General features: G+C 41.3%; 1 pseudogene; it reads left to right on the top strand.

Moving 5' to 3' along the window:
• Positions 1 to 13,593: 13,593 nt before the first annotated feature.
• Positions 13,594 to 13,774, top strand: LOC121159769 (annotated as a pseudogene).
• The last annotated feature ends 259 nt before the right edge of the window (positions 13,775 to 14,033 follow it).

The following is a 14,033-nucleotide window of genomic DNA, read 5'->3' as shown; positions in this document are numbered from 1 at the left end:
AACTCAGGACTTGACTCCTGCTATCTCATGCACACTTCTGTCCTCCAAAGTAGATATACTGAACATTTAATCCCAAAATGATAGTATTAGATAGTACTGCTTCTATGCAGGCAATTAGGTCAGCGAGCCAGAATCCCCATTGTGGGACTGGTGTTCTTACAGCAGATCCAGGGCACACAATCACCCTTTTCCCCAGAGCTTGCAGCGCCAAGAAGCCATCTCTAGAGCAAGGAGAGAGTCTTGTCTTGCCATGCATCCCGTCTCCTGGTACCTTCATCGGAGACTTTCCAGTCTCCAGAATCATGAGCAATTAACTAATAAGCCAGTCCATGCGTCTTTCTCAAGGGAAGTGGGAGCATTCACCCCAAATTCCTGCACCAGCTGGAAGTGGGCCAAAGCCAGGAGCCATGAATTCAACCCAGATCTCCCGCATGGGCAGTGAGGATCACTTAAGCCATTCCTAGCTACCTCCCAGGGTTTCTACTGTCCAGAAGCTAGAGTCAGAGCTGGATGGGGAACTCAGGTGCACTAACCAGTATGTCAAACAGCCACCCCACGCCAAGCATTTAATCCCATATGGTATTATTTTACATACCAGTGCAAACAACTAATATAGCCCAAAATGTCACATACACAATGATTTTCAAAACTCATCATCAGAATCATATGTGCTGTTTCCACTAGCCACATTTTGATTTTGCCTCCAGAGATGCATGTTACCCTAACTGGTTATGCTACTTCAGGGAGCATCTTCATCCAACCTAGGGAACGCTGTAGGATTTGCCATTATTCTGATTACTCAAAAATCTGTAATACACTAAAAGGAAGAGATCTGCAACACAACAAGGAAAAATCCCATGTGATCAATTTCATCATGAGCCACTGTTAACATCAAGTATCTTTCCTTTTATAATTTTCCTCCTGCATGCATATAAATAAAAGGAAGATGACATATTTACTTACAAAATTAGTTAATTTTTCTTTTAATGCTTACCTAACTTTTAACTGGATTCAATGTGATTTTTCAAGATTAAGGTTAAATACAAATATGCCTAGGTCTCTGTGTCAGGAATCCTCAACCCTTTCAGCTTCCTAACTTCCTTTCACACACTCAGCCACAGTCAGTCAGTCACAGTACCAAGGACAGCAGCGAGAGACGTTGGGTGGCGCTCAGTGGATGGGCATCATCGCAGTTGTGTGCTGTTAGCCTCCACGGAAACACCAGCAATGGGTGCTGGTCAGTCGTCCTGTTCTTTCATTGAGTCAGATCTTTCCAAGACAGTAAGCATCTGATTCTTTATGGATATCTTTTGAAAAGAAAAGTTAGAGATATTACATGGATGCTGGACACCAAGGACTTAGGCCACCCTTCCAGTCCACCAGCAGGGAACAGGATCGAAAGTAGAACATGAACTTGTGCCTAAATGAAATGCTGGCACTTCAGACTGTGGCTAAACCCACAGCTTCACAGTGCCAGCCCAAGCACGTCCACTTACCCTTAGCTCAGGCATCAAGGACAGTGCACAAGTGCTGAAACTGCATTTCTTATAAGGAAGGAACATTTTCAGATTATGCAGCATCTAATATGCATTAGTTTTACAGTGTACTAGGTTACATTAAACCTTTCCCTGGGATGACATGGTGGCACAGAAAGCTAAGCCACCACCTGGGACACTGGAAATCCCATATGGGTACTTGTTCATGTCCTGCCTACTCTACTCCTCATGCAGTTTCCCTGTCAGTGTGTCTGGGAAACAGCAGGAGATAGCCCAAGAGCCTGGGTGCCTGCACCCCAACAGCGCTTCGCTCCTGCCTTTGGTGTCATGCAGCCCTGGCAAGGGAACCACAAGATGAAGGATCAGCCTCTTTCTCTGTCTGTCTCTTTCCCTGTCTCTATAATTCCACCCTTCAAATAAGTAAATCTTTAAAAACGAGAGAGAGAGAGATCTTTGCTGTGAGGGATGAACTGATGGAGAATGAGAGCAGTGGAGCAGGACAAAAGCTCATCTTAGAGATGATGAGCATGATTCACCAGGGCTCAGTTGCTGCTCACAGAATCTGCAAATTACAACAAGGCACTTGATTCACTTCGGGTTATTGCAGTGTTTGCTTTCCCAAACCATCAAAATGAGATAAAATGCTGAAAGAGGAAAATTTCAAAAACTTTTTGAAAACATCTTATTGTCCAGGCTAAACTGATATGAATACAAGAAAAAAAAATGTTTAAAAAAAAAACGCTTTTTGAGGCGATGAACATACGTGCAAATGTCTAAACTCACCAAGATATACACCTTGGATGTGCTCAGTTTTTGCTTGTTTTATATCAACAACCTTAAAAGGACAAAACTGGTACTTTGATGCAGAGGGTCAAGCTGCCGTTTGTGACACCAGCATCCATTACCACAGTGACAGCTTGAGTCCTAGCTACTCTTTCCAACCAGCTCCTTGCTAATGTGCCTGGGAAGGCAACAATCGATGGCCAAGTGCCTTGCCCCACCACTCATGTGGGGGAGCAGTATGCAGTCACTGGCTCTCGGCTTGGCTGTGTCCCACATGTGCCTATTACAGTCATTTTGGAATAAATCAACAATTAGGCTTCGACCTATCTGAGCCCCTGCTGTTGTACTATGAACAATCAAATAGAGAACCCCTGTTTAGGTCAACTGCATCTTTATCTGCCTTTCAAGTAAAATGCAAATATGAGCTTCAAATAATTCTTACAGAACATTTCATGAATGAGTTATGAAGTTTATTTTTCCCTTCTATTGTATTTTTAATTTTACGGTACATTCTCATAGGCTCTGGGATTTCCCTTACCCTCCTTCAACTAATTTCCCCCATATTATTAAACAGCATAGTCCTTCATAAGCAGTCATAAGTCCATCATTCTGCTATCTAAATGTGTCTATTACACAAAAGAAAACATCAAATAATGAGAAAGTATTTCAGGTTTCAAGCAGAAAGATGAAGGTAATATGTACGCTTTTTAGGAGGAAGTGCCAACTGGAGTAAAGAGACAGAGCCTAGTACGTGATCACTATTGTAGACTATAATATTAGAGTGGGATTTCCTACTTCCACAGTAGACCAGAATCTACAGGATCATACGTCCTGTGATAGAGGGTACAACTCACTTCTGCCAAACAAAAAGCTGGAAGCAGAGCTGGATCAGGCCAAAAAAGTATTCAAGAATTGAAAGACACTATTAAGAGGCCAAATATAAGAGTTATGGCAGTCTCGGAAAGTACAGAAAGCGAAGCTGGGTTTGCAAATGTATTTAATGAAAAAATAAGGGAAAATTTCCCTAATCTAGAGAAAGAATTGGGAAACAAAATCCAGGTGGGGCACAAAACTCCCAACGGGGTTGACCAAAAGTGATCTTCACCACGACACATGATCATCAAGCTCTCTTCAGTTGAACATAAGGAAAAGATCTTTAAATGTGCATATGAAAAAAAAATCAACTGACATGTAAAGGGATGCCAATTAAATCCACAGGAGAGCTCTCACAGGAAACTACAGGCCAGAAGAGAATGCAGTAACATATTCCAGATTCTAAAAGCAAAAAATTGTTGGCCCAGGATAATATACCCAGCAAAATTTTCTTTTATCTCTGAAAATGAAATAAAATTCTTCCACAGGAAAGAAAAGCTAAAAGAATTTGCCTCTTCCAAACCTACCCTACAACTGGTACTTTAAAATGTTCTCTTGACAAAGAAAAGAAGTAGCACCCACCAAAACCAAAGGCAAATGCAAAGAACATCCTAGTAAAATAACAACAGAAGACTAAATCGATGAACCACCCGTTGTTAAAATGACAGGACCAAATTACCGCTTATGTGTATAAACCCTGAATGTAAACGGCTTAGGCTCATTAATCAAGTGTCATAGATTGTAGACGGGATTAAAAAGCAAAACCCATCTATTTGTTGCCTACAGGAGACGCATTTCACGAACAAAGATCAGCAGAAACTGTATCTCATGGATTTTGATTTTTTTTCTGTTAGTTTCACCTCTTCAAAACACTTTCTTCTGGTCAAATTCCTTAATAACTCATAGATGATACAGAAGAATCATTTTCTTCAAAAAGGTTCTTAATTTTCTTTTTCATTTCTTCAGCAACATATCAGTTATTCAGTGCCATGCTATTTAACTTCATGGTGTTGTTAATTCCATTTTTTCTTCCTGTTGATTTTTTATTGTGGTTTTTCATTTAAGGGGATGTATAGTAACTGTGTAATGGAGACTATCATGTCTAGATGTGAGGATACAATGCAGTAGGCAGCTCTACTTCCAAAGATGGACTCCCAATGAAACTGTTTACTACATCTTGACAATAGGATGCTGGACTCTCTGCCATTGTCCATATGATGGACATATGACTGTGTATGAAGAACTATACTTTAGTAATGACACAGGGGAACTCAATGAGGGGAGAGTGATTTGGGGAGGAAAATAAGAGAAATTCCAGGGCCTATGGAACTGTATCATAAAATGATAATAATAAACAAAAAGGGAAAAAAATGTGTCTTTTAATCCACAGATTTCCCTTACTTTTTTTCTTCGAAATTTATATATTGAAAAAAAAAAATGTTTTTCTGGTAGATTCTCCCATAGTCTCAAATATACAGTATCACACACAATTTTACTTGTTGCTCTGCCACGTGTATTTCCTATAATTTGGAAACTAGGCTGAGAGACACAATCAGACCTGGGTTCGGTTTTTAGTAGGAATCTTTTGTACGTAACAGTACGTTTCTACAAGAACATGTAACATCTGCTTTTTTGTTATGCTCCTTATGGCAACAGCATCATTCCTTGTGCTCAACGGGGGTTTTTATAACTGTCATTGTCATTTCTCTTATTAGCTGTAATTCCCCTTTAAAAAGAAATTCTTTCCCTTGTCACTGCTTATATACAGTTTATATAGGAAAGAGTATCTATTTATTTTAGTCTTTATTTTCCAGTTCATTCCCTAGCCTATTCCAAATATGACCCAAGGGACTGTTACTGCAAAATAATGTATAAATATTTTAATGAGTGAAAAAAAAATCTTAGTGGCGTGACGAACAAAACACCCTGTGAAGAATTCTGGAGATGTGAAAAAGGCAAAAATAAAACAGTAACTAAAGAAATCCACAGAGTTGAGAAATGTGCTATTTTTGGATAGAAAAAAAACATGTTCAAAAGAGCCTTCCGAAATTTGCTTTGCTAACATGTATCTAGGAATGTGTTAGAAATATGTATCAGGTGTATTTATTGAACGAACATGTTGAAAAACAGAAGCATAGGGAAATAAAGATGCCTTTCTATTTACTTACTTGCTGTGGCTGACATAAATGCAGACAACCCAAACCCAGGCACCCTGACAAGGCTTGCCGCTGTGGGGTGGCGTGTGTGCTAAAAGCTCTGGTCACTCGCCAGAGGCTGACCATCTCACAAAGGAGACCCCACCTGCTGCGGGATTCACAGTATCCAGAAATGTAAAAAATATATATATAGTCCTTGTAAAGTGATTAAAGAAATGTCTCCAAGAGTGCTCATGACACAACAGGCAAGGCAGGGCGTTCCGTGTTGAGACGGGCACAAGACTGGCGCCTCTGCTCCTGAGCTCAGCACATCTGCCGACAAAAACCTTCCCCACCAAAGTCAGGTGGGACACACACGATTGATCACCTTATATCCAACTTTTGCATATAGGTTGATTTTAACAGTTTTTTTTTAGAACAGAAAGGTTGCAAGCATAAATAGCCTCATACACCCTTTCCTCATTTACTCCTATTATTACTACCTTACATTAGTATGGTAAAAAAAAAAAGTCACTATTAATAATCCAATATTGATACGCTATCAACTAATGTCCACACTTGGTTCAAATTTCCTCATTTTTCTTCCCTAATGTCCACTTTCTCTTTCAGGATGCTGTTCTGGGATATCATGAAATGAAACCATCATGTTGCTTTTATTTGTGATGCACTTTTAGACTGTCCTCGTTTTTGGCAACACTGACCTTATGAAAGTCAGGGACTTTGTGAAATGGCCTCACCTGTGACTTTTCTGATGTTCTCACAAAATGACTATGAATTTCTGCTTTGGGAAAGAAAAAGGCATAAAGCAGCAGATTCACCACCACACACCCGAGGCAGACACTCTCGGGGTGCTTTACCACCGACGCTGACTTCATTCACTCGGTTAAAGTAGAGTATCAGGAAGGTTCCTGCACGCTGAAGCCAGGCTGGCTCCCTTTTCCACACTGCATGTGTTGGGAGTTGCTGCGTGTGGGCCACAGTTAGTGAGGACGGCACTCGATCCTGTGGAAGTGGACTCTTACCTACCAACAGGGCGTCTGCACTGGCGTGCCCATTTTACAAGAGACACCAGCCACAAGTCAGGGTGGCCCCTGTGTTTGCATTTCACCTTGTCTCTACCAGCTGGTCACAGAAAGGCTGATTTTCCTCTCGGCCTCCTGTATGACATGGCGTCCTCTATAGGGTGGCTCTCGGAGTGTGGCTTCCCAAGGGGCAGTGACAGCCTCGCTCGGGGATTTTCCAGAAACAGAGTCTTGGTCCTCATTTCAATCCGGAGTCAGAAAGTCAGAATGACAGTCAGGGGTTTTCGTTTTTAACAAGCCTTCCCGGGTATCTGTATTTGCTGTGCTGTTAGGAGGATCATGGCTCAAACTGTTCTGTGCCTAAGCTTGCCTGTTTTTATGGCAAAATTCAATTTCCTCCATTCACGGGTCTAGCAAGTCTCAGAACATCCTTCAGCACTGAAGTTGCTTAAGCCGACCACCTGGCATTGGGACATGAATCTCAGGACCCACTCTATTCCGCGGTCCCACTGGTGCTCCTGAAGACCTGGAAGATTCCAGTACCGGACATCCTCACAGCCTCATTATAAAACATTCCATCTGGTGTGTTCCCTCAGGGGGACAATCTCTTGTTCCCACTCTCTCTGATCTTGTTTCTGACTGAATTCTTCAAACGGATGTATCTGCATCAACACCCTTGCTGTGTATCCTCCGTCATTTTTAAGTGCTACCCACAGCTCTAACCTTAGATACGGAACACCTGCCTGGGGTGATGAGAACTGCCATGCCCCTCTTTGAACTTGATCCCCAGAGATGAATTCTCTGCTGGTAACCTCTCACAACACCCCTGTGACTGACCACTGTTCTCTTCTTGCTGCTGCTCCCAGCTTCCATGTGGTATTGGGGAGCCTGCCCGGCCTCCCGCCCAGAGCCATTCAGATTTCCTCTGGCTTTCACTTACACACACCGTGAAATGACGAATGTCTTGGGACATATTACAGGCCATTCAACAGCTGTGTAGCAAGTCTTTAAAAAGGTAGGGTTATAACAAAGTGGTCCTCAATCCCACACCATCCATTTAAACGTCACTGTTTCATAAAAGTATCATATACAAAAATCCCATGTGACATTAAATATTCATTTGCTCACTTGTAAGTGACTTACACACTTTATGGGGAGGCTTACTTATAGCTATGAAGTTTTCACAAAAACAGTTTATTGAGGAGAGCTAGTAGAAGAAACGCTAAATATTACTAAATCCAAGCCATCAAAGCTTATTAAACCATGAGTCACACAGAACCTATTCTCTCACTTACTAACTCACTCATTCGAAAAAAAAAATTCCTTGACATACGCACGGTAAGTACCAACCGTCCCTAGGTGTCCCTCACCATACTTACATCAAGCATGTCTTTGAACTTTCATGACATTTTTGCAATTTTCCTCAATAAACATTACTATAATAAAATGGGAAATTTTTAATATGCAAAGATATTGTCTTCAAATTCCCACCTCAAATATAAATGGGAGGTTTTTTTAAGCATGTGTAACTCATTTTCATCTTAAAAAATGAAGTAGACTCCCTTCTGTCTTGGCCCACACTATGGACTTAGTCCTCAGAACCCATTTCTAAAAGTGGAATTACTGGCTTAACATGTATTACAAATTTTACCCTTGTTATATCTCACCAAACTTTGCTTTCATTTTTTTCTTCACTGCTTTTTTTATGTTTTTCAAAGTTCATTCAATATATGTTAAAATAATTTTTGCGAATTATTATTTTCACCCTTTGGAAGACAGGAACATAAAAAGATTTGCCATCTACTGCTCTATTCCCCAAATTCCCACAACAGGTGGGGATGTGCCAAGCTGAGTTTAGAAGTCTTCATCTCCGTTTCCTCATGATGGCAGGTGTCTAAGCCCCGGAGCTCCCTCCTGCTGCCCCCCAGGATGCACAAGCAGGAATCAGATCGGGAGCTGCTACACAAGCCCACGCACCCAATACGGAATGATGGCTTCCCAAGCAGGGACTTTTAAAAATATACATGCATTTATTTTATTATTTTATGATACAGTTCCATAAGCTCTGGAATTGCTCCTAAAATATTTAAATGGACTGAAACCTTAAGTAGATTAAGAAAAATAAAGTATACTTAAGTCACTTGGGGGAGATAAAGGTGAGGATTCAAAGGCAAAAAGGTTGATATGAAACAGCATATTTCAGAACTCTAGCAGGAAATGTTCTTTAAAGCATCTGCTGTCAGAATAATTCAGATATTTTTTCAATTATAAGCTGCTAATTTAAGAATCCAGTACTATCATTCATATGTTCACTTTTTCACTGTACCTGCAATAATAACGAGACCCATTTCTATGCTTCTTTGTTTTCAACAGTACAGCCAACGACTTACACAACAATTCTCCATTTCTTGAATAATTTATTTGATTTGGTTCTCTTGGATCTGAAGTTGAATCTGAAATAAATCTTTCAAGAAGAATATTTAAACAGACCACACACTGAACCTCTTTGTAGAGTTGAGACTCATGCAGTCTAATTTTGCCTTTAAAAAGCATGTACAGGGCCTGGTGAAATGGCTCAGTGGCTGAATCCTCGCCATGTATGTGCCAGGATCCCGGGTGTGTCCCTGGTTCATGCCCTGGCAGCTCCACTTGCCATCTACCTCCCTGACTGTGGCCTGGGAAAGTGGGTGAGGATGGCCCAAAGCTTTAGGAGCCTGCATTCACATGGGAGACCCAGAAGAAGATCCTGGCTCCTGACTTCAAATCAGCTCAGCTCTGGCTGTTGTGGCTACTCAGGGAGCAAAGCAGAGGATGGAAGATCATTCTCTCTGTAAATTTATTTTAGAAATAAAAATGAATAAATACTTTTAAAAATGAACAAAACTGCACTGACTTCTGGAATCTTATTTATTCAACATTCAATGAATATCTTTGGATTGAAGCTATGATCTTTACAAACTTGCCTAAATATGTAGATCAAAAATATACATAGATAGGGATTGTTTGTGGAAATAGATGTAGATTTGCTGTAGATTGCATTGTGAATATGTACACAGATGTAGAAGTAATACAGAAATAGAGCCATGTGGCTACACTGAAATTTTAAAATGTAACCAGGGAATACCCAAGTCATTGTTTCACCAAACACAGTTCTTGAAACGCTATCCTGACATGTTAATAACGTTATTTCCAAAAGGCTATAGAAATGTTGGTTCAAAATAAGTTAATTTGTTTTTTCTAATACTAGCACCTTGAACTACAAAGTATGAAATGTGCCTCATTCAGAAGCCATTAAACTACATAAAACTTCCCGTATGTGTCAGGCCTCAAATACCATTTTTTTAAAAGATTTATTTTTATTATTATTTTTTTAATTGGAAAGGCAGATATACAGAAAGGAGAGACAGAGAGGAAGATCTTCCATCCGATGATTCACTCCCCAAGTGAGCGCAACGGCTGATGCTATGCCGGTCCGAAGCCAGGAGCCTCTTCCGGGTCTCCCACATGGGTGCAGGGTCCCAAAGCTTTGGGCCGTCCTCGACTGCTTTCCCAGGCCACAGGCAGGGAGCTGGAAGGGAAGCGGGGCTACCAGGATAGAACTGGCACCCATATGGGATCCCGTGCGTGCAAGGTGAGGACCTTTAACCACTGTGCCACCGCGCCGGGTCCCAAATACCATTTTTAATTGAGCAACACAAAATTGTGATTTCTGTGCATTGCATTATAGGGAACATAATTCAAGGAGTTGGGTCATATTCTGCGCACTGCCTGAGTATCTTGTCTCAGTAGATCAATATTTTTCAATTCAATTGTGTTTATTATTTATCTAAGATTATTGCTTCCAATTTTTCCATCGGCCTATGTGTCTTTCTGTGTTTCCAACTGTAATTCAGACTGAATCCTCTGGACATAATCTTACTATCTATTCTCTTTCATCTTTCTGAGTTCTTCAACATCTTCTCCTAAATTCAAGATTGTCCATTAGAATTCAACTTCCATTCACCACTTAAACCATGGTTTAAGTTTAGTGACCATGTTTTTATCTTCCACCATACTTCTCAACTTCAGATTCCAAGTCAGGATAAGTCATAAAATATCTCACAGATGTATGTATTTTTCACAGTTATCTTACAACAGGGGAAGCAGAACTTCCTCAAAATAGTTTGTGATCAAACTTTTCAAAGACATGTGAGAACGTGTCCTAAATAAGCAACCAAGTTTTCCAATTCCAGAGGGAATTGGGGCGGAAACAAAAACATGAAGAGTGGTAATTGTACACGTCCCCATCTTTGGCCAGCCTTCCAACATCAAGGACAGCTCTCCCATCCCACTACCACCACCACCGCACACACCTGGACGCTCCCTCAGCACAAAGCCTGGTCCTATCACCAGTGTTCCTCCAGTCCCTACCCAGACTAGTGTCTGATTCATAATAAGTTATTTGTCTTTTTATTGCAAGTTACAGAATTTCATCTGAGGGCAGGGAATTTGACGCGGTTGTTAAGACACCATTTGGGACCCCAACATCTCCTACTAGAGATCATACGTCCAGGTTCATTCTGGACTCAACGACAATTTTAGCCAAGTCTGAAAGGGGGCAAATCAAAAGTGTGCTTTCTCCCAAGTCATCCCTATTTCCTGGGAGAAACACGCATGTCATTTTCTAACCTTTTACTATTGTGCATGAGGCTTCTCAACCACATTGTTTACTTAGGACTGCAGTTTCCTGTTTGCATTTGGCTAAAATAATGCTTTTTGTCATCTAAAGTACTCAGAATAATCCCAAACCAGTATTCAATGGATTTGCCAAGATTTTAAAATAAATTTTAGTTCAGCAGTTGACTAAACATAAATGGCGATGTTCAATGCATCTTTCTCACCACACATCTAAAATAAGCTGAAATCTCTGTTCAATCTATTTTCACTTCATAAATTTAGTGATAGTTTAATTTATCTTTTAAAGCACATCTGAATGACCCTAATCAAGCTAACTAATTCCTCATTTCCTCCAAACAAATATATCTAAGGGCTTCAAGCCTACCTCTTGTGAAGAATGATAATAATACCTAGCACAGGAAAACATAATTTCGACGAAGTTTTATAAGAGGCAAGACATGATTCCTAAAATTTTTTCATGTAACACTCACTGGAACGTTTGCATAATATTCCTGTAGTAATGTTTTATTTGAAATAGCAAAATGTTAAGAAAATTGGCAGAAATCCAGAATACGATTAACTTTGTAGCTGAAAAGTCACTATGTTTACGAGGTAATCATATATTTTTTTAGCCATCATCACCTTAAGCCCTTAAATTTGCACAGGGTTTTACAACAAGCTGTCCTTCTCTTTGTGTTCCATTCATCTGTTGAGTCTTGCCACAACACCGTGATATATGAACAGAACACAGAGTAGGTTCTTAATTTATCCAACACTGCTTATCTATAACTTTAGCACCTGAAATTATTCCATAATTAAGCGGGCCTACTTTATGAATACCTTAAAATTAGAAGAACACAAAGCCTTAAAATCAGAGAGTCAAAGAATATATCTTATGCACAGGGTTCCAACGCAGCATTTTAACGGAGCTGTTAAACCACCTCACCAGCATCTCCTCAGTCTTCAGGAAATCTCGGCTTCCAGTGATGGATTTGACATCACTAACCAGTCATCTGCTTGTGGGTAAATTAAGCTGTCACCAAATACTGTCATTATGACATATCTTGCTCAGTTGTTGCCATGGCTTTAGGTAAAATCAGGAATGATTATTTCAAGGGGTTCTTTCACAGAAATTTCAATGCTTGGGAGCTTAAAATATTTAGACTTCTGTATAGCAGATTTTTTTCTTAGTTGTAACTTGAGGAGATAAAAGATAACGTAATGTATTTTAGTCTTCTATTTTTAAAATCTTTTTTTTAAAGATTTATTTATTTTTATTGCAAAGTCAGTTATACAGAGAGGAGGAGAGACAGAGACGAAGATCTTCTATCTGATGATTCACTCCCCACGTGACTGCAACGGCCAGTGCTACGTCAATCTGAAGCCAGGAGCCAGGAACTTCCTCCAGGTCTCCCTGTGGGTGCAGGGCCCCAAGGCTTTGGGTTGTCCTTGACTGCCTTCCCAGGCCACAAGCAGGGAGTTGGATGGGAAGCGGGGCTGCCGGGACCAGAACCAGAGCCCATACGGGATCCTGGCGCACCCAAGGCAAGGACCTTAGCCGCTAGGCCTCCAAGCCAGGCCCTCTATTTTTAGAATCTTTAAATTTTTGTTTTCTTTTTAATATTGTTTATACAGCTGAGAGGGATGTATGCACACGTGGACCTCTGATTAGTAGGGAGAGCCAAGTACAGAGGAAGGTGGGTGGGACAAACGCTGCTGTAGGGTTTGTTTGTGTGTTTTCTCTAGCTCTCTCCTGTTTCCAAACAGAATTGAGGGTGCTACTTGAGTAGCTTAGATCGTTTTCAGAAATTGTTGGCCTTGTTGCTCCAGAGCTGCGAAAATCTTTCCAAGGTCTATTGGTGGACAAAATCCACCTTAATGTACTCACAGACCCAGGAACATGCTGCAAAGCTTGGTCAGGAGAATTGTCCAAACTGTCCCGCTTTCCATCCTCTGATGAGCCATTTGATAAACCTTGGTGGCCTAGACAGCAGACCGTCACATCCCCCTCATGCATCTGTCATGCAGGCCACTGCACAGGCATCAGCAATGGAGAAGAATCAGCCCCATACATGCACCCCAAGGTCAGGTCACACTTCCTGTGATTTTCCCTGTGGCTGGGGTCTGAGTCTAGCGCAGTCTAGTTGGGAAGTCCCCCAAGAACCCTCACTTGGTGTGATCTCAGACTTGACTCTTGTATGCACCAGCAAGTTCAGGGTCAGGCCAGTCTGTCAGCTATGCCAGCCAATGCACATACTGGTGGATATGGCTGTTGGCCCATTCAACCCCAGCCCATATTTCACATGAATTGATGGGTACTGCAACCCAGCCCAGCCAACCTGCCACAGATCCAATCCTCTGGAATACCAGAGGGTGCCGTGGCCTGGTCAGGTGGTCCCCAGTGCTAGTTTTTGCATGTGCCAGCCTCTGCTGTGGCTGAGAGCCATATCCCATCTGGCTCTCGTGCACATTCGTGGGTGCTATGGCTTAGTTCAGCCCAACTTGCCCCCAGAACCAACATATCTTATTCTAATATCACTTCACACACAAAATCATTCACATGATATATATTGACTTCCAGCTTCTGCTTAGAATATAAACTGGGGCATTGTTTCTCGGCCTTTTGGCTAGGATCAAGTGTAGTATCTGTTTTTATCAGAATATAAACTGGGGGCCCAGCACAATCGCCTAGTGGCCAAATCCTTGCCTTGCAAGTGCTGCTGGGATCCCATGTGGGTGCAAGTTTGTGTCCTAGCTGTTTCACTTCCATCCAGCTCCCTGCCTCTGGCCTGGGAAAGCAGTAGAGAATGGTCCAAACCCTTGGGACTCTGCAACCATGTGGGAGATCCAGAAGAAGCTCCTGGCTCCTGGCTTCGGATCAGCTCAGCTCTGGCAGTTATGGCCACTTGGGGAGTGAACCAGCAGATGGAAGACCTTTCTCTCTCTCTCTCATTCTCTTCATAAATCTGATCTGCCTTTTCAATAAAAAAAAACAAATAAATCTTTTTTAAAAAGATGTAAGCTGGAAAGAATATACTTTACCCAAA

Source organism: Ochotona curzoniae, unplaced genomic scaffold (genome assembly GCF_017591425.1).
Source record: "Ochotona curzoniae isolate NIBS_2020 unplaced genomic scaffold, NIBS_Ocur_1.0 contig_43, whole genome shotgun sequence".
Classification (NCBI taxonomy): domain Eukaryota; kingdom Metazoa; phylum Chordata; class Mammalia; order Lagomorpha; family Ochotonidae; genus Ochotona; species Ochotona curzoniae.
The sequence above is the reverse complement of the archived record's forward strand: the minus strand, read 5'-3'. Positions and strand labels throughout refer to the sequence as shown.